General features: G+C 43.8%; 1 long non-coding RNA gene across 1 annotated transcript in view; it reads right to left on the reverse strand.

The window, feature by feature from the left end:
* The window catches only part of LOC134809960 (uncharacterized), a 54,570-nt gene extending 31,442 nt beyond the window's left edge, over positions 1 to 23,128 (reverse strand). Inside the window, exon 1 of the long non-coding RNA XR_010156919.1 lies at positions 23,045 to 23,128. This is a non-coding gene — a long non-coding RNA (uncharacterized LOC134809960). The remainder of the gene's footprint in view (positions 1 to 23,044) is intronic.
* Between the last annotated feature and the right edge of the window lie 664 nt (positions 23,129 to 23,792).

The following is a 23,792-nucleotide window of genomic DNA, read 5'->3' on the forward strand; positions in this document are numbered from 1 at the left end:
AGGCTACAGTGAGCCATGATCATGCCACTGCATTCCAGTCTGGGTGACAGAGTGAGACCCTGCCTCAAAAAAAGAAAAAAAAAAAAAGAAAGAAAGACTTCCATGTGGAGATAACAAGTAGACTATTTTTTTTAATTTCCCAAAGATTCTACAATGAACATATTAACAGAAAAATAGCCCACAAAGGATTCTAAGAAGTGGTGGTGAAAAGATAGATGTCACCAAACCAAGGAAGACAGTTTCTTTTTTTTTTTTTGACAGGGCCTCACTCTGTCACCCAGGCTGGAGTGCAGTGGCACAATCACGGCTCACTGCAGCCTCGGCCTCCCAGGCTCAGGTGATCCTCCCACCTCAGCCTTCTGAGTAGCTGGGACTATAGGCGCATGCCACCATGTCTGGCTAATTTTTTTCAGTTTGTTTTTTAGTAGAGATGGGGTTTTGCCATGTTGCCCAAGCTGGTCTTGAACTCCTGAGCTCAAGCAATCCACCCACCTCAACCTCCCCAAGTGTTGGGATTGCAGGCATGAGCCACTCACCCAGCTAGAAGACACTTTTAAGAAGGCCATGGTCACTGGTATCAGCTACTTAGAGCTCAAGTCAGATAATGCTGGGAAAACAGCCTAAAATTGAGCAACAAGGTTGTTAGTGATCTTGGCTGGACCAGTGTCAGAGGAATGTTGGGGCAGCAGCCAGATTTCAAGGAGAGTTTCAGGGTGGAGGGTAAGGAAGTGGTGGTGAATGTGGACACCTGTTTCAATAAACTTAACTGTAACCAAAACAAGTCAGATAAAGAAGTGAATTAAAGGGGTGGGGAAGCTAGGAAGGGTAAGATTTTAAGGATAGAAGACACTTGGGCTTGTTTAAATGCTGATGGCAATGAATCAGCAGCAAGTGAAGCATCAAGAGAGAAAAGGAACTTGCAATGCAGCAAAGTCAATGAGGCTGCAAGAGAGATTTAGAGCCTCAGAACTGGCTTTGTCAATGAGATGTCTCTTTCACTATGATGGAGGAGAAGGAGGAAATGATGAATTCCTCTGCAGGTAAGTTTGTGGCAAGAATTTGAGTGAGTTCCTGTCTAGTGGCTTCTAATTTTCTCTTATAAAGTAAAAGAAAAATTCCCCTGATTAAAAAAAAAAGGTATATGTGCCAACTTTACGATCACAAATTATCCCTGATTGTGGTTTCACTTAGGAGTAAAAACAAAACTTGTCATTTAATTGTTCTCTTTCCTTTCTTCAATAGGTAGGTGTTAACACCCAGCCATCAGCTGTGGTCCCAGGTGGTGTCTTAGCCAAGGTCCAGTGAGCAGTGTGGGAACCACCACTGCTACTGCTGAATTCCGAGTGCCACCTGGATCACAGGTTTGATTGCTGGATGCTCAGTGAGCCTTCATTCATTGAAACATTGGGGAAGGACAGTGAGAGGAGGGTTTTCTGAAGCTCAAGGAGATCTGGTGGCCCTGGGACAGGATTATTGAAGTGAGTGCTGACCTCAGAGAAGCAGAGGCAAAGGAAAAGGGGAAAAGAACCTAAAGGTCGAAGTCCAGAGAGGGCCAGTGCAGTCTACTCTCAGATTCCCTTAGTCAATTTCCTGAAGCCCACACTGCAGGTTATCCAGAACCTGAAGATGCTAACTAGTTGCCTTGCTCCTCTCACTTAAAAAAAAAAAAAAAAAAGTGTAAGTTCTGTCTTTCATTGTCATTCTCAGCAATCTGCTTTCAAAACTAACCATATAATAAAGTGGTGGCCAAGCTATTTGCCAAAATGCCCCAACCACCAGATCTTTTTTTTTTTTTTTTTTTTTTTTTTGAGGCGGAGTTTCGCTCTTGTTGCCCTGGCTGGAGTGCAATGGCGAAGTCTCAGCTCACTGCAACCTCAGCCTTCCAGGGTTCAAGTGATTCTCCTGCCTCAGCCTCCTGAGTAGCTGGGATTACAGGCGCCCGCCACCATGCCCAGATAATTTTGTAATTTTAGTAGAGACAGGGTATCACCATGTTAGGCTGGTCTCAAACTCCTGCCCTCAGGTGATCCACCCGCCTCCGCCTCCCAAAGTGCTGGGATTACAGGCACGAGCCACGACGCACAGCCCCCAACCACCAGATCTTAAGGAGTAAACAGAGAAACTTCTCCTACTCCTGGCCTTCTGCCCCTACTCTGGGGATCAGGTTTTTGTGTCTCGCAAAGAGGGGGTGACTTGGGTTCCCTCACCCCCTCCTATACTCACACACATATGGACACACACCCTCCCTAAGCTGCTGCAAAAAGGACAGGCTCAGACCCACCTTACTCAACGTTCTAGAGAAAAAGATTGCCTAAGCTTCCATAGTGACTCTTTCAAAATCAAATATAACACTCTGATTTTGCCAGCCACTGAAATAAAAGTAGGAAAATAAAGTGGAGTGTGGGGACAAAAAGGGGAGCCTTGCAGGGAGAGAAAGGAAAAACAAGAAACAGAATTAAGAGGAAGAGCCAGAAAATGAAAAGGTTTAACTGATCCATAAATTGAGAATTTAGTTAAAAGTATAAAGTTCTCTCTTCTCCACTCTTAATTGCCTGTGAAACATTTTACCATGTTCAGGAAGAATAAAATGTGATCTACTCCACCTATAGAAACATAGCTGTTGGAGAGTTTTTCCTTGTAAAAATAAATACACACAAATAGAAATCCAGGCCAAGCGCAGTGGTGCATGCCTGTAATCCCAGCACTTGGAAGGGTGAGGTGGGCGGATCACTTGAGGCCAGGAGTTCGAGACCAGCCTGGCCAACATGGTGAAATCCCATCTCCACTAAAAATACAAAAATTAGCTGCATGTGGTGGTGCACACCTGTGATCCCAGCTACTAGGGAGGCTGAGGTAAGGGAATCACTTGAACCCGGGAGGTGGAGGTTGCAGTGAGCCAAGATTGAGCCACTACACTCTAGCCTGGGAGACAGAGCAAGACTCTGTCTCAAAAAAAGAGAAATCCAGTGAGCCAAAGTAAACAGCTAGACACTTATGTCAAGCTGGAGGCAACTGTCCTTTTAGGGTTTCCAGCCCACACCCCTGATGGCGTAACTCCACTCCTCTTTGTGTTGGAATATTCATGTTTTCTTGCTGACTTTAGCCCAAGTCCTCTGATCTAAACACACAGCTATCTGAACCTTCCCCTTCTCCATTCTCTCCCTGCCCCAGCCTCTCACCCCCTCCCTTACCTATGAAATGAAAAGTAGATCCCTGCTTTTCCTGGCTGATTTCCTGGGGCACCTCAGGCAAGACAATTCTCTATTGACCTTGCGGCAGGGACTACAGCCCCAAACTTACATTTCTCAAGCAAATCAATGGAAACTTCTTCTTTTTTTTTTTTTTTTTTACTGGCAGGAGCAGCCACTGGTGCGAAGCATCTGCCTGGAGATCATCAGTCCCAGGGGCAATAGGGTAGGGGTGGTGCTGCTGAATCTAACGTCACTTGGAAAACAGGTTATTTTTCTGGGATGAATTTAAGAGATGTATTGAGTTAGAAGGGGAGGATTTTAACTTCATTTTGAAAAATGGTGGCTCCTGTTTGCTGCTACCCATAATGAAGCCCCAGAGCCCCAAGTTCAAAGGCTTTGACAGCAACTTAAGTGAAGGACCCTGGGGCTTCCTGAGATTGTTGCTGGCAGCTGTGGGGAGAGCTGTCCAGGCCCTGCTTTATTGGAAAGCTCACACCAGCTGACTGCAAAGCCAGGAAATGGACCTCCAAGCAAAAGATGAGAGAGCATGGGATAGATGAGCCTTTAGCCTTGGGTTTCAATGCCCTGGGGATTTGCTCCAGGATGATGGGAGGAAAGAGGAGGATAGAAGTGGAGGGTTCTTAAGCACTCAGGAGACTGAGGCAGGAGAATTGCTTGAACTCAGGAGGCGAAGGTTGTGGTGAGCCGAGATCGCACCATTGCACTCCAGCCTGGGCAACAAGAGCGAAACTCCATCTCAAAAAAGAAAAAGAAAGAAAGAAAGAAATGGAGGGTTCCTAGAGTGGAGGAGACTCCCACGGTGGTGGCTGTGATGTTTCCTTAAGTCAGCTCTACCTTGGGAGTCTGGTGAAGTTTAAATAGCACCGTGAAAATGGGACTTTCAAAAGTACTGGCCTGATTTCTTCAATAAGTCAATAACATAGCATGAAGGAAAAGGGGAAGAAAAACTAGAGTCAAAACAATTAAATGCAATGTGTTGCCCCTGAGAAGATTCTGGTTTGAATAAACCAGTTATAAAAGACTTTCTGAGGGCAGTTGATATTTAGGAACTTTTTTTTTTTTTTTGAGACAGGGTCTCGCTCTGTCGCTCAAGCTGGAGTGCAGTGGCACGATCATGGCTCACTGCAACTTCTGCCTCCCAGGTTCAAGTGATTCTCCTGCCTCAGCCATCAGAGTAGCTGGGACTACAGGCACGCGCCACAATGCCAGGCTAATTTTTGTATTTTTAAAGACAGGGTTTCACTGTTGTCCAGCTTGGTCTCGAACTCCTGAGCTCAAGTGATCCGCCTGCATTGGCCTCCCAGAGTGCTGGGATTACAGGCATGAGCCACTGCACCCAGCCAGGAACTATTACATTAATTAATTTACTTACTAATTTTCCTTTATGGGAACGAGGTCTCGCCCTGTCCCCCAGGCTGCAGTGCAGTGGTGTGATCATGCGTCACTGCAGCCTTGCAGTGAACTCCCAGGTTCAAGTGATCCTCCTGCTTCAGCCCCACAGGTGGCTGGGACTATAGGCGCTCACCACCACACCCAGCTAATTTTTTATTTTTTGTAGAGACAGGGTTTTGTCATGTTGCCCAGGCTAGGAACTATTATTTATTTTATTAGGTGTGATAATGTGTGATAATAATATAGAATACAGTATTATGGTTCTGTGGGGAGACATCCTTATTTTAGAGACACATACATGAGTATTTAGGGGTAAAACGTCATTATATCTGAAATCTACTTTTAAATATTTGGGCGAAAAGAACAGATGAAGTAAATATGGCAAGTGTTGCAATCAAGGGAAATCTGGATAAAGGAGTATTCATTATACTATTCTCTATACTTTCTGTTTATTTGAAAATGTGCAATCTTAAAAGTTACAAATAAACAAAAAAGTCAAGGACAATATAGGAAGATGGGGAAAGTTCCCATACAGGTCCCCGGGCAGATCCCCAACACCAATTTACAGGACTATGGGCCAGGCTCAGAGCCAAGAATGGAGGGATGAATAAAATCCAAGTTGTTTTGTTTTGTTTTTTGGAGACATGGTCTCACTGTCGCCCATTGGATTGCAGTGGCATGATCGTGGCTCACTGCAGCCTCAACCTCCTGGGCTCAAGCAATCCTCCTACCTCAGCCTCCCAAGTAGCTGGGACTAAAGGTGCACACCAGCACGCCCCACTGATTTTTTAACTTTTTTTTTGTAGAGATAAGGTCTCACTTTATTGCCCAGGCTGGTTTTGAATTCCTCGCCTCAAGCAATCCTCCCTCAGCATCCCAAAGTGCTGGTATTACAGGCATGAGCCACCTCCCCTGGCAAAATCCAGTTTTTTTTTCTTCAGGAGATAACAGTTTATTGTGAAAGGCAGGCAGAACACGACGTGGAAAAGGGGATACGGGAAAGAGAGTCATCAGAGGAGGTGGCAACCTAGCTTAATATACCCCTGGAGTGGTGTAAAATCTGAGAGGGGGAGAACAAGTTTTCTGAGGGTCTCTGTATAGGGGTCACTGGCCAACAAAACCTTTTCTTTTCTTTTCTTTTCTTTTTTTTTTGAGATGGAGTCTCCCTCTGTTGCCCAGGCTGGAGTGCAGTGGTACAATCTCGGCTCACTTGCAAGCTGTGCCTCCCGGGTTCACGCCATTCTCCTGCCTCAGCCTCCCAAGTAGCTGGGACTACAGGCACCCACCACCTCGCCCGACTAATTTTTTGTATTTTTAGTAGAGATGGGGTTTCACAGTGTTAGCCAGGACAGTCTCAATCTCCTGACTTCATGGATCCACCCGCCTCGGCCTCCCAAAGTGCTGGGATTACAGGCGTGAGCCACCACGCCTGGCCTCAACAAAGCCTTTTCTCAGAAAAGCCAAAACTGGGTCACCACAAGGTGAAGATGGCCTTAACAGTGACACAGAGACTGCTGGGCAGGCCCAAAGTTTAAGGCAGGGGCTGGTAGCCCTCCCCAGCCAATCTCATCACCCATCCTGGTGCCCCGCTTTCCTAACCCAAAGGCCCTGGCCTTGAGTTCCAGATCCCTGTTCTGCTTTCAGGAAAGAGCTCCACAGTAAATCTCTACCCCTGCTTGGGGCCCCGGGGTCCAAATATTTTTTCAAACAACACTTAATTATCCTTAAATGCAACTAATCCACTTCCTATGAGTGCCTTGACCTAACAAGAGGCAGGCAAGACCAGTGAGGAACTAGAGACATTCAAGATCAGCAGGTTAAATATGTCCTCACAGTTCCCAGGCAGCGGTCCCCACAGCCCAGCTAATGATCCAGGACCCTACTGCTTCCAAAAGGAATAACAGAGACATCTGGAGATCATCTAATGCGCTTGGTTAAAGGAAAAAAGGGGCCATAAATTACTCAGAAGACCTTTCACAATGGCCTTAGAACAGTTGGAATACTGCCACAGAGAGGTTTGAAAGGAAACTTGGAGAACTTCTGGTCCAACCTTCCACCCAGCATGGAATCCCTTTTACTTCACAGTTTATGCCAAATTGATCCATCAGAGAGTGTGTTGCTGTTTCTCCTAAGGAGAGGCCACACATGTAATTACAGTTAGTCTGCAAACTGAGACATTGGCACTGGAGACTGATGATCAAGAAAAAAGCAAAACAAAACAAAACAAAACAAAATGAACTTTGTTTCACACCCAGATCTTTCTTTGCTAAGGAAAATACTTTTCAAGTTTATTTTCCCAATGTTGGAATGTGAACTAAAGGGATCTGAAGTTTTTCTGGCTAGGGACAATCCTTCAACTTTAGGCAAAATGCAGCCACCTTAGATTGGGTTAGGTCCTAAAGGTAAAAAATGTGTATGCTCAATTTTAAGATCCCTTTAATTTCCCTAAAAGTAAGATATAGAGTCAGAGTTTCTTCCAGCATTTGAACCTAGTTCCATGTCCTGCTTGCCCTATGTTGTTGTTGTTGTTGTTGTTTTAGAGACAGAGTCTCACTCTGTCTCCCAGGCTGGAGTGCAGTGGCATGATCATAACTCACTACAGCCTCAAACTCCTGGACTCAAGCAATCCTCCTCCCTCAGCCTCCTAAGTAAGCTGGGACAACCAGCATGCACTACCATGCCCAGCTAATTTTTTTAAAAATTTTTTGTAGAAACTGGATCTCACTATATTGCCCAGGCTGGTCTAGCACTCCTAGGCTCAAGCGATCCTCCCACCTCGGCTTCCCAAAGTGTTGGAATTACAGGCATGAGCCACCTTGCAGCCAATGTTGTATTTTTTAAAAAGAAGCAGGGCGTGGTGGCTCACACCTGTAATCTTGACACTTTGGGAGGCTGAGTCAGGAAGATCTCATGAAACCAGGAATTCCAGACCAGCCTGAGCAACATAGCAAGACCTCCATCTCTACAAAACATAAAAAAATTAGCCAGGCATGGTGGCATGCCCCTGTGGTCCCAGCAGCTCAGGAGGCTGAGGTGGAAGGATCACTTGAGCCCAGGAGGTTGAGGCTGCAGTAAGCCATGATTGTACCCTGCACTCCAGACTGGGCAAGAGAGTGAGACAAGAAAGAAAGAGAGAGGCCGGGTGCGGTGGCTTACCCCCTGTAATCCCACCACTTTGGGAGGCCGAGGCAGGCAGATCACCTGAGGTCAGGAGTTCGAGACCAGCCTGACCAACATGGAGAAACCCTGTCTCTACTAAAAACACAAAATTAGCCGGGTGTGGTGGTAGACGCCTGTAATCCTAGCTACTCGGGAGGCTGAGGCAGGAGAATCGCTTGAACCTAGGAGGTGGAGGTTGCAAGATTGTGGAGCCGAGATTGTGCCATTGCACTCCAGCCTGGGTAACGAGCAAAACTCTGTCTCAAAAAAAAAAAAAAAAAAAAAAAAAAAAAGGAAGGAAGGAAGGGAGAGAAAGAGAGAGAGAGAGAGAAATTCATCTTGAAGCAATAGAGTCACACTCAGAGACAGGTACTTAGGTACTCTGAACCCATGAAATGGAGAGCCCATCCAGCAAAGGCAGGTGCCAGCCTCCTGGTGCATACCCTGGGGCATGAGCCTGGGAGAGCAATGGCAGACAGTACCACCTCACCAAGTTGCCTTTTTCCTCTCTCACTTATTCTAGTGCACATATATTTGATTTTTCAAAAGCTAAATATGCCAATGATGTAATTCCAGACTGAAGTTTAAAGAGTTCCATTTTCATTAGTCCATTTTCTTGTTCTATTTTGTAAGGTCTCAGTAGGATTTGTACAATTGCATTATGATTGAGCATTACAAATAGAGTCTTTGCTTTCTAGGAGTGGACAGCAAGGTTGAAAGAGAAGAATCTAGGAGGTTAAACTGCCAAAGAACAATACAGAAAAATTTGCAAGCAAATACCATCGTGGTTTGTGATAAGAAGTGCTAAGGCTATTCCTAGAAGTGAAATCACTGCAAACTGGGGAGAACGTTGTGAGTGAATGGGCCGGAGGTGGGAGGTTAGGGCCTCAGATCAGACCAGCATGGCAGTGTTATGCTGCCACTTACTAGCTATGTGGCTTTCTAAGTCTCAGCTTCACTTCTCTTAAATGGAGATAATAATACTTACTTACCTCCTAAGGCTATTATGAAGGTTAAATAAGATAGTGTATGTAAGTGCCTGGCACATAGTGAGCACTCAGTAAATGCTGTCATTATTCTAAACAAGGCCTTAAAGCATGAGTCAAATTTAAACAAGCAGAGGGGTGGGGACAAGAAAGTAGAGACCAGGCTTTGTGGCCATCTGGAGTGAAGATAATGTGGAGGATGTAAAGCAGTGATGCACTGGTGCGGGCTCTGATCCTGGTTCTCTTATTTCCTTGTGATCTGGGGCAAGTATGCTCTGTGCTTCAGTTTCCTCATCTATTAAATGAAGATGACAATATGTAGTCAATTACCACATGGGATTAAATGAGATATTATATCTTAAATGTTCAGCACAATATCTTAGAACGCACACGTAAGAAACTGGTGAGCCATGGGGGACTCTGGGGAAAAAGGTTAGGGAACAAGAATGGAAAGGAGACTTATTTTATGTACATCTCACTTCATGCCCTTTAATTTCTTTTAAATGTTTTACTGGGTTTCTTCAATTTCTTTCAAATGTTTTACCAATTCAAAAAAAAATTTTAATCTCAAAAAACATATGCAAAAAAAAAAAAAACACACAAATAGAAATCCAAGCCGGGCGCGGTGGCTCATGCCTGTAATCCCAGCACTTTGGGAGGCCGAGGCGGGTGGATCGCTCAAGGTCAGGAGTTCGAGACCAGCCTGGCCAACATGGTGAAACCCTGTCTCTACTAAAAATACAAAAAAATTAGCCAGGCATGGTGGTGGGGGCGCTGTAATCCCAGCTACTTGAGAGGCTGAGGCAGAAGAATTGCTTGAAACAGGGAGGCAGAGGTTGCAGTGAGCCGAGATGGTGCCACTGCACTCCAGCCTGAGCGACAGAGGGAGACTCCATCTCAAAAAAAAAAAGAAAAAAAGAGAGAGACATCAGTACAGAGCCTAGTACATATATGGCTACAGTATACTAATCTATCCCACATGGAATAAGACCACATTCTTTCTCACCCTGCTAAAAGAGTACAGAATAATTTATAATTTCAATAGAAAGCCAAAATCTGCCAAAGCAATATTTTGAAAAATAAGATTTGCAAAGCAAATGCTGAAATCATGTTTAGCTTCTTAAGGAAACGAAGTTTTCAAATACTTAAAGTAGTTTTAGCAGCATCTATTTAGATAAGAACAATTAATAGTCCTCATTACAATTTTTTTCCTTAAGGCACTTGAGCAATCCCAGGAGGATTTCTACTTGTTTTCTCAGCTATTTAAGTATTAAGGAGTATGCCTTAAAATAATAAATTTATATTTACCTTAAAAATTATTGTCTAGTTTACATTTTAATTCAGATCAGATCTCTTTGAGACTATTCTGACTTACTGAGAGTTCATTGTAGTTGTATGCCTCAAAACAATTAGCAAGTGTTTCTTCTCCCTACGTTGGACCTGAGCTTAGGTTTGCTTTCCCTTCCTTCTTTCTTTTCTTCTTGTATATTCCTCCCCATTTCTTTCCCACACAAAATTTCCTATAAAAACACATTTGTGGATAAGCTTGCTATGTTCTTATCGGCAGCTCTGTGGTCTCCAAGCAAAGATGTCAATTCTAAAATGTTTCCCCAGAGACCCCATGGATCAGAAGGTTGTTAAATCAGCCCTGAGGATCCCAGGCGCTGCCTTCCAGCCCTGGATCAGAGCCCTGTCCCTACTGGGTATTCACACTTACCTGGTTCCCCAGCACATACAACCTTTTGGAGGTCTGGGAGGGAATCACTGCCAGGAGGCAGCTGCAAGGACTCAGTTACTACAAGGCACCATAGCATATTGGGGAATCTTCCTACGTTCAACTGATATTTTACTTTTAAAAAATCTGATCATTTTACATTCTGTGTTAAATGATCATCAGCGGGCCTTGCCTTTTTTCATATAAACTCAACCTATGACTCTTTCCTCCTACTACAGGAAACCTATTGTGTGGCAAATATGCCAACACTGCTTCAATCTCAGAGTAAAATTACAAGAAAAAAAGAGGAAACACCCTAAGCCTAAACCACATGCTTGAGGTTTCATTTTAAAATAGGCAGATCCTATTCTAATTTTTCTCCAAGTCACATGCAATATTTTTCTAGAAGTACATTTTGCTTTTTACTTTTCAGGTTGGAGATTGTTTTTCCATCTGGCTTTTCTGCTTTCAACTCAGTTACAGAACTGTAGTCAACATTTTCACAGCTTGTCAATGGAAACCTGATTATGGCTCCTCATCCAAGAAGAAAAAATAAAATTGATTTGAATAGAGGACAAGATAGTACAGAAAATGCATTCAGATTTATCAGATTTGCCCAACTTCCTGCTGTTTGCTTTACAAAACAGAGCAAATCTCACATTCCTCCCGTTTAGTCCCAAAACACTTCTAGGGAAATTCTGTCACATGACAGCCAAGGATACCCAAATTTAGAGCCCTGCATGCTGAATGAGGACACATGATCACTTTAAAAAGAATGAGACTGGGAGCTATTATTTCTTCCAGATGGATATGAAGTCATTTTCAAAGAAATAAAGGCATTGATTTATTTGGGATCTTATCAACAACAGTTCAAAGTGTGCAGTATCAAGGAAAAGGAAGAGGCTTAGTCTTCTAGGAAATGATGATGGACTCGGTATGGGAATTGAGACGATTTTCTATATAGCCATGAATTAATGAAACTTAAGCTTAGGTGGGGGGCCTCACTTGCACAGGCCCCCGCTAGTGCTGGGGGTTAGTTGCCGGTAGGAAAGGGATAGCAGGTTACAATCAGGAAGTGTTTCTCTGTAAGCATTTCTGGTAAAGTACTTAATCTCAGAAGAAAAGGATGTAGATCTCTGTGGCTCCAGTCATTTGTTGTGATTTATTTCCTCTTTCCATATATTTATTTTCATACCATCTTTTATGTTCAGAACTGTATGTTCTTTTCCTTAAAGAGAGCGCCTAAAACTGTATAAGCTTCAGGCCTCGCATAATATCTGGCTCCACCATTATTTAAGAATGAATAATTTTAATTTCAATTTATTGCCTACTCTCAGGTCCTCATTTCCTTAATTGGTGGCTCCCATATTACATTAAAACATTTCCTTCATTCAGCCAAGCTATGGATTGAACATTTAGAGGTGTGTGTGTGTGTGTGTGTGTGTGTGTGTGTGTGTGTGTGCTGGCAGGGAATCGGTGATATTAGGGCTTTGAAGGGAGGGCTTTCTCCTTCTACTAGAAAATAGACTGTTATATTTTTTCCTTACTAAAACATTGACATGTCCTAAACTGGCAGTATGTTTGTGGTTCTTCAAAGTTATGGACACAGACCGATACTTCAAAGAAACCACCACCTCTACCCACCCTGTCCCAGGAATTTGCCAGACCAAGAGATGCTGTTAGAAAGAGCTTGTCACTGAATCTCCTCTAAGGATATAGTTGAGCACGTTACTCAACATTTCACCCTGTCTTTTTCCTGGGGGCTCTCCAAAGAATTTTTCTAGTCTTCGTTCCAGGAATGATTGTACTACTTTTGGGCCACTGGCCTTTTAATCTTATCAACTATGTGAATTGTATAACCAGCCACAGTTCTCACTTTGAATTGTTTGTTAGTAAGCCCAAAGTTAAATCTGCAGCCAGGTCATGCCTAGTAATTATGGTGTGTTTTTGTAGTCACATTCCTGACTCCATTTTATTCCTTTATTTCTAATTATTATTCTTGATATGTTGTTACATTTTATATATCCTTTCCTGAGATAGTAGGGATATGATTTAATAAACCATTCATAAAGGCTTTCTGGTTATAGTTTTATCATGGGTATCTGGATTTGTAGCAAAAAATATGTGCATACCACACCAAAAAAAAAAAAAAAAAAAGATTTTGAAAGAAGGTGACTGCCTGAGGTCAGGAGTTCGAGACCAGCCTGGCCAACATGGTGAAATCCCATCTCTACCAAAAATACAAAAATTAGCCAGGCGTCATGGCAGGTGCCTGTAAACCCAGCTACTCAGGAGCCTGAAGCAGGAGAATCACTTGAACCCGGGAGGCGGAGGTTGCAGTGAGCTAAGATTGTGCCACTGCACTCCAGCCTGGGTGACAAAGTAAGACTTCGTCTCAGAAAAAAAAATAAAAAAAGAAAGAAGGTAACTGTGACCTGATGTTATCTGCCTGTTCCTTCCCACTTGCCTTGTTCACACTCATACTTCTGCCTGCTCACTGGGAGTGTCAAGTGTGCCAGCATTTTGTCACTAACCTCAGAGAATATTAATGATGACAACTGCTTCTAACCCATCTTTGCCACACTCGGAATCTACTCTCCCTGTATCTCTCCCCACCCTCATTTCTAATAAAGCCCTGATGCTCTAAGGGCACCTGCAGGATCCCAGTTGCACGTAGGATATCAATCCCGTGTACCCAGGTTCAAGTGGATACAAATGAAGTTTCAGGGAAGGTTCTCAAGTCTGGAAGAGTGTGAAGGCACTCTGGCCCTACAAATGGCATCTCAAGTAATTCAGACAGGAAAGAGATTCTGACCGTGGGAGGGGGAGGCTCAAACCCCCTGGATGTGCTTCAAGACTTGAGCTATGTTTGTGGGCACAGAAGACCTCCTGGAAGAAGCAGGCAAGGACAGACATTAGGGTGGGGAAAGCAGTGGCCTAGCAGAGGAATGAGTCACTGGGTTAACCTGGGTCAAGCCAGTCTTCCTCTGGAGGGTCCAACCTCACTAGCCCCCATCTCAAACTTCTCGTTAGTCAAGATTTCAGATTCAAGTCAGAGTGAGAACAGTCTCACCATGACCCCTGAATTTCTCGTTCTAATGTCCTTTTGCTCTGTGCCCCTATCACATAAGTGTTCAGCCCCCAAACGCCTTTCAGAGCATCCTGTACTCACTCCAGCTGCACTCTCCTAGAAGCCTTCTCATTGATACCGCTGATCCACTTTGTTTATTTCTTTTATTTATTTATTTATTTTGAGATGGAGTCTGGCTCTGTCGCCCAGGCTGGAGTGCAGTGGCGCGATCTCGGCTCACTGCAAGCTTCACCTCCCGGGTTCACGCCATTCTCCTGCCTCAGCCCCCCGAGTAGCTGGGACGACAGGCGTCCGCCACCATGCCTGGCTAATGTTTTGTATTTTTAGTAGAGATGGGGTTTCACCGTGTTAGCCAGGATGGTCTGGATCTCCTGACCTCGTGATCCGCCCGCCTCAGCCTCCCAAAGTGCTAGGATTACAGGCGTGAGCCACCGCGCCCGGCCCTCTTTGTTTATTTCAATCAGCGATCCCTTTCTCGGATTTTTTTCTCCTGTTTTCCAAAAGAGGAGGCAGGTTGGCTGTGGGTAAATTTGAGATTCTGCATAAACCAGAATGATCTAAGTGTTTTATTTCCACCCACAAATTGAGATGACTACTACTAAATTATATCACCTAAGAAAGAAAAGTCAACATTCAAAAAAGTACTTTAAGGCTGGGCACGGTGGCTCATGCCTGTAATCTCAGCACTTTGGGAGGCTGAGGTAAGCGGATCACTGGAGGTCAGGAGTTTGAAACCAGCCTGGCCAACATGGTGAAACCCCGTCTGTGCTAAAAATACAAAAATTAGCTGGGCATGGTGGTGGGTGCTTGTAATCCCAGCTACTCGGGAGGCTGAGGCATGAGAATTGCTTGAACCTGAGAGGCGGAGAGGTTGCAGTGAGCTGAGATTGCACCACTGCACTCTAGCCTGGGCAATAGAGGGAGACTCAGTCTCAAAGAAAAAAAAAATACTTTTAAGACTCAGATGGAAGGAGATAGTGAACTGGCACATTAGAGATTAATACACTGAATCTGCCTGGTAGAATGTAAGCTCCATAGGGGTTGGGGGGTTTTCTATTTTATTAAACTGCTATGTCCCCAAAAGCTGGCCCATGATAGGTGTTCAGTAAAGGTTTGTTGCTGTATTAATTTTTGGTACAAATGGGTCTGTATTCATGATTTAAACTGAACGTCTTTGTCCTTTCAAGCTGCTATAACAAAATACTATAGATGGAGTCATTTATAAAAAACAGAAATTTATTTATCACAGTTCTGAAGGCTGTAGAGTCCAAAATCAAGGCACCAGCAGATTCAGTGTTTGGATGAGGGCACCCTCTCATTCCGTCCTGACATGGGGAAAGGGTAAGGCAGTTAGCTCTCTGGGGCCCCTTTTATGAGGGCACTAATCCCATAAGGGCAGAGCCTTCATGACCTAATCACCTTCCAATCATCTCGTAGTACCATCTTCTTGGGAGTTAGGATTTCAGCATAGGAATTTGGCAGAAACACATTCAGATCATAGCACTGAACAAAGTCTCATGGAAGCCGAGGCTTTCTTTTTCCATCTCTCATGCCCCTAGAAGACACATCATGTTGGCTTGCAGTTTTTAGAGGAAGAGAAGGAGGAGGAAAAAAGAAAGGAAGTCTAGTCATTTAGATCTCCTCATTTATATATGTACATCACAGGCCGGGGGAGGTGGCTCACGCCTGTAATCCCAGCACTTTGGGAGGCCGAGGTGGGCGGATCACGAGGTCAGGAGACTGAGACCATCCTGGCTAACACAGTGAAACCCCATCTCTACTAAAAATACAAAAAATTAGCCAGGCATGGTGGCGGACGCCTGTCGTCCCAGCTACTCGGGAGGCTGAGGCAGGAGAATTGCTTGAACCCAGGAGTTGGAGGTTGCAGTGAGCTGAGATGGCACTACTGCACTCCAGCCTGGGCAACAGAGCGAGACTCCATCTCAAAAATAAAATAAAATAATAATATATGCACATCATTTTTACACACCTGTGCTTAGTGAAAATGGTGAACGCCACAACTGAGGTTGCAGACATCAAGTTATGGCTATGGCAGACACCATTTGTTACCTCCCACATTCATTCATTCTCCCACATTTTTTTTTTTTTTTTGAGATGGAGTCTTGCTCTGTTGCCCAGGCTGGAGTGCAGTGCAGGAGCTCAGCTCACTCCAACCTCCGCCTCCCGGGTTGAAGCGATTCTCCTGCCTCAGCCTCCTGAGTAGCTGGGACTACAGGCACATGCTGCACACCCAGCTAATTTTTGTATTTTTCGTAGAGACAGGGTTTCACCATATTGGCCAGGCTGGTCTCGAACTCCTGACCTCAGGTGATCCACCTGCCTCAGCCTCCCAAAGTGCATTACAAGTGTGAGCCACCACATCCATCCCCCCACATTTTTCTTTGCTAGCAAAATCCCAGTTTCATTCAAGAATTAGATAACTCTGTGTGTTTCTGAAATATTGGGCCCTTTACCTTTTTTTTTTTTTTTGAAATGGAATCTCACTCTGTTGCCCAGGCTGGAGTGCAATGCCACGATGTTGGCTCACTGCAACCCCCACCTCCCAGGCTCAAGCAATTCTCCTGCCTCAGCCTACCAAGTAGCTGGGATTACAGGCACATGCCACCATGCCCAGCTAATTTTTGTATTTTTAGTAGAGACGGGGTTTCACCATGTTGGCCAGGCTGGTCTTGAACTCCTGATCTCAGGTGATCTACCTGCCTTGGCCTCCCAAAGTGCTGGGATTACAGGCGTGAGCCACTGGGCCTGGCCCCCTTTTCTATCTAGGGATGAATTCTGATTAGTCTAGGCCTTATCATGGTATTCTAGTCCCCTTACTAAGGCTAGAAGAGGTATGGGAACTAACTCAGAAAGGAGGTCTGTAGGGAACTTCTGGAATAATTTTCATCACATCATGTTACAATGGAACACGAAGAAAAGGACAGGCCTCTTCCCCTCTTCCACTCTTAGGTCATGATGAACTACCACAGCCACACTGAGGACATGGGGTGTGAACCTAAGAACAAGCTGCAAATGGCAGAGCGGAAGAGTGGGGAGAACCTGTGTCCTTGATCTCATCTTTGAGCTGTTGAGTTAAGCAACTCCAGAATCCCCTTTCTTCTAAAATTGTAATGAGGGGTATTACAAATTTTTAAATTTAAACTACATTTAGTCATGTTTTCTGTTACTTGCATCAAAGCATATCCATTGGTACAAAGGCATGGGAACCAAAAAGCACAATACTCAATACTCGCCCTGGTGAGAAGAGCTAAGCAAATGCATCTTGGGAACAATCAAAGTTCCCAGCAAGGCCAAGTAGCACCAACCTAAGTTTCATAAATACCACTCTTGACAATTTACCATTTTCATTATGATTCATTTGCCCAAATTTAAACACGTTATCCAGTCATTTCCCTTAAGTAATTTTATACTCACAACCTTTTTTTTTCTTTTTGGCAGCTGATTGTACTCTAGAACAGAGGTCAACAAACTGTTTCTATAAAGGACAGATAATAAATATTTCAAGCTTTATAGGTTTCTGTCCCAACTACTTAACTCTGTCACTACAACACAAAAGTAACCATAGAAAATACATAAATGGGCTGGGCGCGGTGGCTCATGCCTGTAGTCCCAGCACTTTGGGAGGCCGAGGCAGGTGGATCACCTGAGGTTAGGAGTTCGAGACCAGCCTGGTCTACATGACGAAACCCCGTCTCTACTAAAAATATGAAAATTAGCCGGGTGTGGTGGCATGTGCTTATAATCCCAGCTACTCAGGAGACTGAGGCAGGAGAATCACTTGAGTCCAGGAGGCAGAGGTGCAGAGATTGTGCCACTGCACTCCAGCCTGGGTGACAGAGTGAGATTCCGTCTCAAAAAAAAAAAAAAGAAAAAGAAAATACATAAATGAAGGAATGTGGTTATGCTCCAATCAAATTTTATTTACAAATACTGAAATTTGAATTTCATATCAATTTTATGTGTCACAAAATATTACTTTTTATCATTTTCAATAATTTTAAAATAAAAAAACACAAATGAGTACATGTAAAACTGAGGCTGTCTGAATAAGATTTGGGTTTATATAACTGTCAATTTCCTGGATTACAGGCAGGTGCCACGACGCCTGTCTAATTTTTGTATTTTTAGTAGAGACGGGGTTTCCCCATGTTAGGCAGGCTGGTCTCAAACTCCTGACTTCAGGTGATCCGCCCACCTCGGCCTCCCAAAGTGCTGGGATTACAGGTGTGAGCCACTGCACCTCACAGGTTGTGTATTATATTGTATAATTTTATAAGATGTTACCGTTGGGGAAAACTGAGTAAAGAGCACATGGGATCTCTCTGTATTACTTCTTTTTTATTGTGGTAAAATATACATAACATAAAATTTATCATTTTAACATTTTTTTAAATTTATAATCCACTGGCAGTAAATACATTCGCATTATGATGCAACCATCACCACCATCCATTTTCAGAACTTTTACATCACCTCAAAATAAAACTCTGTATCCATTAAATAATATCTCCTCATTATTCCCTCCCACAGCCCCTTTTCAGTCTCTGTGAATTTGACTACTCTAGGCACTTCCTATAAGTAGAATCACACAATATTTGTCCTTTTGTATCAGGTTTATTTCACTTAGCTTAATGTATTCAAGATTCATCCATGCTGTAATATGTATCAGAATTTCATTCTCTTTAAGGCTGAATAATATCCCATTGTATGTATATACCACATTTTGTTTTTCCATTCATCCATTGATGGACATTTAAATTGTTTCCACTTTTTGGCTATTGTGAATAATGCTGTCATAAACATTGCTGTATAAATATCTGTTCAAGTCCCTGCTTTCCTTTTTTTTTTGAGATGGAGTCTTGCTTTGTCACCCAGACTGGAGTGCAGTGGCGCGATCTTAACTCACTACAACCTCCTCCTCCCAGAATCAAGGGATTCTCCTGCTCCCGAGTAGCTGGGATTACAGGTGCCTGCTACCAAGACCAGCTAAATTTTGTATTTTTAGTAGAGATTGGGGTTTCATCATGTCGGCCAGGCTGGTCTCGAACTCCTGACCTCAGGTGATCTGCCCGCCTTGACCTCCCAAAGTGCTGGGATTACAGGTGTGAGCCACCACGCCCGGCTCAAGTCCCTACTTTCAATTCTTTTGGATAGAAGTGGAATTGCTGGATCATATGGCAATTCTGTGTTTAATTTTTGGAGGAAATGTGATACTGTTTTCCAGAGCAGCTGCACCATTTTACATACCTCCAGCAGGGCACAAGCATTCCCACTTCTTCACATCCTCATCAACATGTGTTATTTTTGGTGACATCCACCCTAATGGATGTGAAGTGGTTTTGATTTGCATTTCTCTAATGATTATTTGTCTTTATCATCTCTTCATTTGTTTATTGGCCGTTAATGTATCTTCTTTGGAGAATTGTCTATTCAAGTCCTTTAACCATATTTTAATAGGGTTGTTTGACTTTCGTTTTTGATTTATAAGTATTCTTCATATATTCTGGATATTAACTCCTTATTGGATTATCATTTGCAAATATTTTCTCTCCATTCTGTGAATTGCCTTTTCACTCTGTTGATAGTGTCCTTTGATGCACAAAAGTTTTTAATTTTGATGAAGTATATTTTATCTGTTTTTTTTCTGTAATGTATCTTCTATAAGTTCAAGTGAATTTAGAATTACCTCAAATTTAAAAGTTTTTTTTTGTTTTTTTTTTTTGAGACAGAGTTTCGCTTTTGTTGCCCAGGCTGGAGTGCAATGGCTCAATCTTGGCTCACTGCAACCTCCGCCTCCTGGGTTCAAGCAATTCTCCTGCCTCAGCCTCCCGAGTAGCTGGGATTACAAGCATGGGCCGCCATGCCTGGCTAATTTTTTTGTATTTTTAGTAGAGATGGGGTTTCTCCATGTTGGTCAGGCTGGTCTCGAACTCCCAACCTCAGGTGATCCACCCACCTCAGCCTCCCAAAGTGCTGGGATTACAGGTGTGAGCCACCACGCCTGGCCTCAAATTTAAAAGTTTAATCAAACAAAATGTAAGCAACATTCTTAGTTCATGGGTCATACAAAACAAGTGCCATTTGGCCCACAAGTCATAGTCTGTGAGCTGCTTCTGTGGAATAGAAAAAGGAATCGTTGCAACCATCTCCTTATTCCAATCTCTCACTCTGCTCTTAACCCACTACCTCTGGGACTCAAGAAATTAAAATACCTCCACCACATTTATTGCTATATAAGTGAGTATATGTATGTACATGGTTCCATCTTACATGTTCCAAAAATCAAAGGACTCACCAAAAACAGGAGCTACAATTCCACATTTGATTTTAAGAAACCAACACCCCAGGTTTTCAAATGCCCCTTAAGAGCTTTGCTTGTAACAAATATTTTTGCTTTTTGTTGCATTGTGGCAGAGGATTTTAGGATCAGCACCTTTGCAGTCAACTACCCAACCTCTCTCCTCTCCTGGGAATCCTTCTTCCACACCCTTAGACAAATTGTCAACAGCTTGGCCTCCCGTCACCTCCCAAGCCAGCCTCTTCCAATGCTTACAAGCTGTAACTATTAGAAAGTCCTGATACCGGGACGGGTGTGGTGGCTCACACCTGTAATCCCAGCACTTTGGGAGGCCAAGGCTGGTTGGTCACTTGAGGTCAGGAGTTCAAGACCAGTTTGGCCAACATGGTGAAACCCCATCTCTAGGAAAAATAAAAAAATCAGCCAGGTGTGGTGGCATGCCTTTTGTCTGTAATCCCAGCTACTCAGGGGGCTGAGGCAGGAGAATCACTTGAACCTGGGAGGCGCATGTTGCAGTGAGCCGAGATTGTGCCACTGCACTTTAGTCTGGGCAACAGAGAAAGACCCCAAGGGAATGGAAGGGGAGGGGAGGGGAGAAAGGAAGAAAGGAAAGAAAGTCCTGATTTTTTTTATGTTATTTAATTTCCTTTAATATCACATAAATTCTTTTTTATATATGGAGTATTTTATAATCTGTATTTGAAAAGAAGTGATTCATTATTCTTGTTTCTACTAGAAATATTATTATATAAAAGACATCAGTGAGGCCGGGCACGGTGGCTCACGCCTGTAATCCCAGCACTTTGGGAGGCTGAGGTGAGCGGATCACAAGGTCAGGAGATCGAGACCATCCTGGCTAACACGGTGAAACCCCGTCTCTACTAAAAATACAAAAAATTAGCCAGGCGTGGTGGTGGGCGCCTGTAGTCCCAGCTACTCGGGAGGCTGAGGCAGGAGAATGGCATGAACCCAGGAGGTGGAGCTTGCAGTGAGCCGAGATGGCGCCACTGCACTCCAGCCTGGGCAACAGAGAGAGACTCTCAAAAAAAAAAAGCCATCAGTGCAAACCTTCCTAGGGGTATTTGGGGCATTAAAAGAGAGCATCTCTAAGGTTACAGCCCTATCCCAAGCCCCATCAGGAATTCTCCCAGACAACTCAATGACCTCCCTGGGCATACTTGCCTCCCTCCAGTCCACTCTCCACACTGCAGCCAGGTTGATCATTTAAAAAGGTACATCTGATTATGTCACCCTCTTGCCTAAATCATTTTAATGGTTTCTCATCATTCTCAGAATAGAAACCAAAATTCCTACCACAGCCCACAAAGCCCAGCCTGCAGCCTCATCTCGTTGCCTCCCCATAAGCTTCCATCTATGACAATGCCTTGTCTCCTCACCTCCTCAGAGTTGTCACTCTCCTGCAGGTGATCCTCTCTGCCTGAATGCTCTGTACCTACCTCATACCGTTCCCTGCTCACTTCTCTTGAGTAAATACCTAGGAGTGAGATTGTTATGTTATATGCTTTGTGTATGCTTAACTTTGTAAGAAACTGCTGTCAATCAAGAAAAATGACGAGACAAGTCTCAATAATTTTAGGAGGTTTATTTTGCCAAAGTTAAGGCTGCACACCTGGGAGACAGGTCTATGCCTTTCTCTGAAGATGATTTTGAGGGCTCCAAATTTAAAGGGGAAAGGGCAGGATATTGAGATGTATACAATTTTCATGTAAGAGCAGGGTAAGGAAAAATAGCCATTCATGCCTTTGTCTGGCTCAGTGAATCTGCAGTTTTTACATAAGATGACATAGACAAATGGGGCAGAGGAAAAAATGCAGGAAATCTGCTTTTTTTTTTTTTTTTTTAGACAGAGTCTCGCACTGTCGCTCAGGCTGGAGTGCAATGGCACGATCTCGGCTCACTGCAACCTCTGCCTCCCAGGTTCAAGCAATTCTCCTGCCTCAACCTCCCAAATAGCTGGGATTAGAGGCGCCTGCCACCATGCCCAGCTAACTTTTTGTATTTTTAGTAAAGGCGGGATTTCACTATGTTGGCCAGGCTGGTCTCAAACTCCTGACCTCATGATCCGCCAGCCTCCGCCTTCCAAAGTGATGGGATTACAGGTGTGAGCCACCACGCCTGGCTGGGAATCTGCATTTTCCATAAGATAACATAGACGAAAATGGGCCAGGAGAACAATCTGATATGCATTTGTGTCTGGTGGGCCAGGGGTGACAGCATCCATAAAGATAAGGATCAGTTTACATTGCCATGGTGAAATTTTAACAGAAACACCTTAGAAGATCTTGCAGCTCACAAGGAATTTCCTTGTGGTCAAAATATGGGGGAAGCTTGTAGCTTTTCATCTTGTAGCCATCTTATTTAGGAACCAAAAATGGGGAAGCAGGTTTGTGTGACCCAGTTCCCAGCTTGACTTTTCCCTTTGGCTTAATGAGTTTGGGATCCCAAGATTTAATTTCCTTTCACACTGCCAAATTGTTTTCCAGAGTGGCTGTACCATTTTGCATTCCCGTCAGCAATGTAAGAAAATTCTTAAAAATATCAAGTGCTCCAAATCCTTGCTAGCACTTGATATTGGTAGCTTCATTGTATGCTACATTTTTTTTTTTAGACGGAGTTTTGCTCTTGTTGCCCAGGCTGGAGTGCAATGGCGTGATCTTGGCTCACCGCAACCTCCGCCTCCCAGGTTCAAGCGATTCTCCTGCCTCAGCCTCCAGAGTAGCTGAGATTACAGGCATGTGCCGTCACGCCCGGCTAATTTTGTATTTTTAGTAGAGACGGGGTTTCTCCATGTTGGTCAGGCTTGTCTTGAACTCCTGACCTCAGATGATCTGCCCGCCTCGGCCTCCCAAAGTGCTGGGATTACAGGCGTGAGCCACTGTGCCCCGCCTGTATGCTATATTTTTAACAAAGCACAGAGTAAGTGCTATCTGATTATGAGGTTCCGCTAAAGGGAATAGAAGATGAGTAACTCCTTTGAACCCATTTCAGCGAGAGCTCTCTGGTCGAAGTTATCTCCCACTCTCCCTCCAGCCTTCATAGTAATAACCTTTAGCCAAGCTGCTATGAAAGCACAAGGGATTTAACGGGCTTAACCACAGAGACTGTTTTTCAGACTGAATTGATAAAAGTACAGCAGCTTCAAAGTCTTACCTTACTATCTCTACCCAGCTCAGTCTTACTCCTGACCACGACTTCGACTTCGCTGTTGGAATCAAAGTGGTGAGTATGAAGGTCACATGTGTGAAAATGTAACAAAGGGCATAGTCACAGAGGGCTTGAAGACTTCCGGGAGCGGAAATACTTTTGAAGGTTGGTTAACATATTTTCCAGATCAACTGCGAGTTTAACTCTTCAGAAGACTACAAGTGGATTCTTTTTTCTTTCCCTTAACACAGAACCTACATGTTGGTAAGCACTTGTAGACATGGGTACCTTTGACAACTGTAGCTTCCAATAAAGCGTGCAAGGGTGCTAATATCACACCAATTAAAAGGCTGACATGCAAATTGCTAGAAGTGTTTTACAGTTTGTTTTTCATTGTATCAGAATACCCCAGTGAGAATGTTTTTGACTAATACAGTAATAAAAGGCTGGCTCTGGAGCTACCCTTTGCTAAGGTAACATATTAATGAGTCACCAGAAGCTATAAATAGAACTCAACATGAACTTCTGTCCACAATTACACCACTATTCCCACAAAGAGAGATGTTACTAATGATGGAACATGGCCTGCTAGCCACTATTACAACCAAGGCGGGTGAGGACACGGGGAACCACAGCCTTGTGGGAAATGTGCACTGTGCTACGAGTTGCTGAGATGTCATTACAGTGTGTGCTTTCCCTTACAGCCTGTGAGGCAGTTTTATTGTTTTCCTTAAGGATCATCAATGTGTATGCC

This window comes from Pan troglodytes, chromosome 4, assembly GCF_028858775.2.
Source record: "Pan troglodytes isolate AG18354 chromosome 4, NHGRI_mPanTro3-v2.0_pri, whole genome shotgun sequence".
Lineage (NCBI taxonomy): Eukaryota > Metazoa > Chordata > Mammalia > Primates > Hominidae > Pan > Pan troglodytes.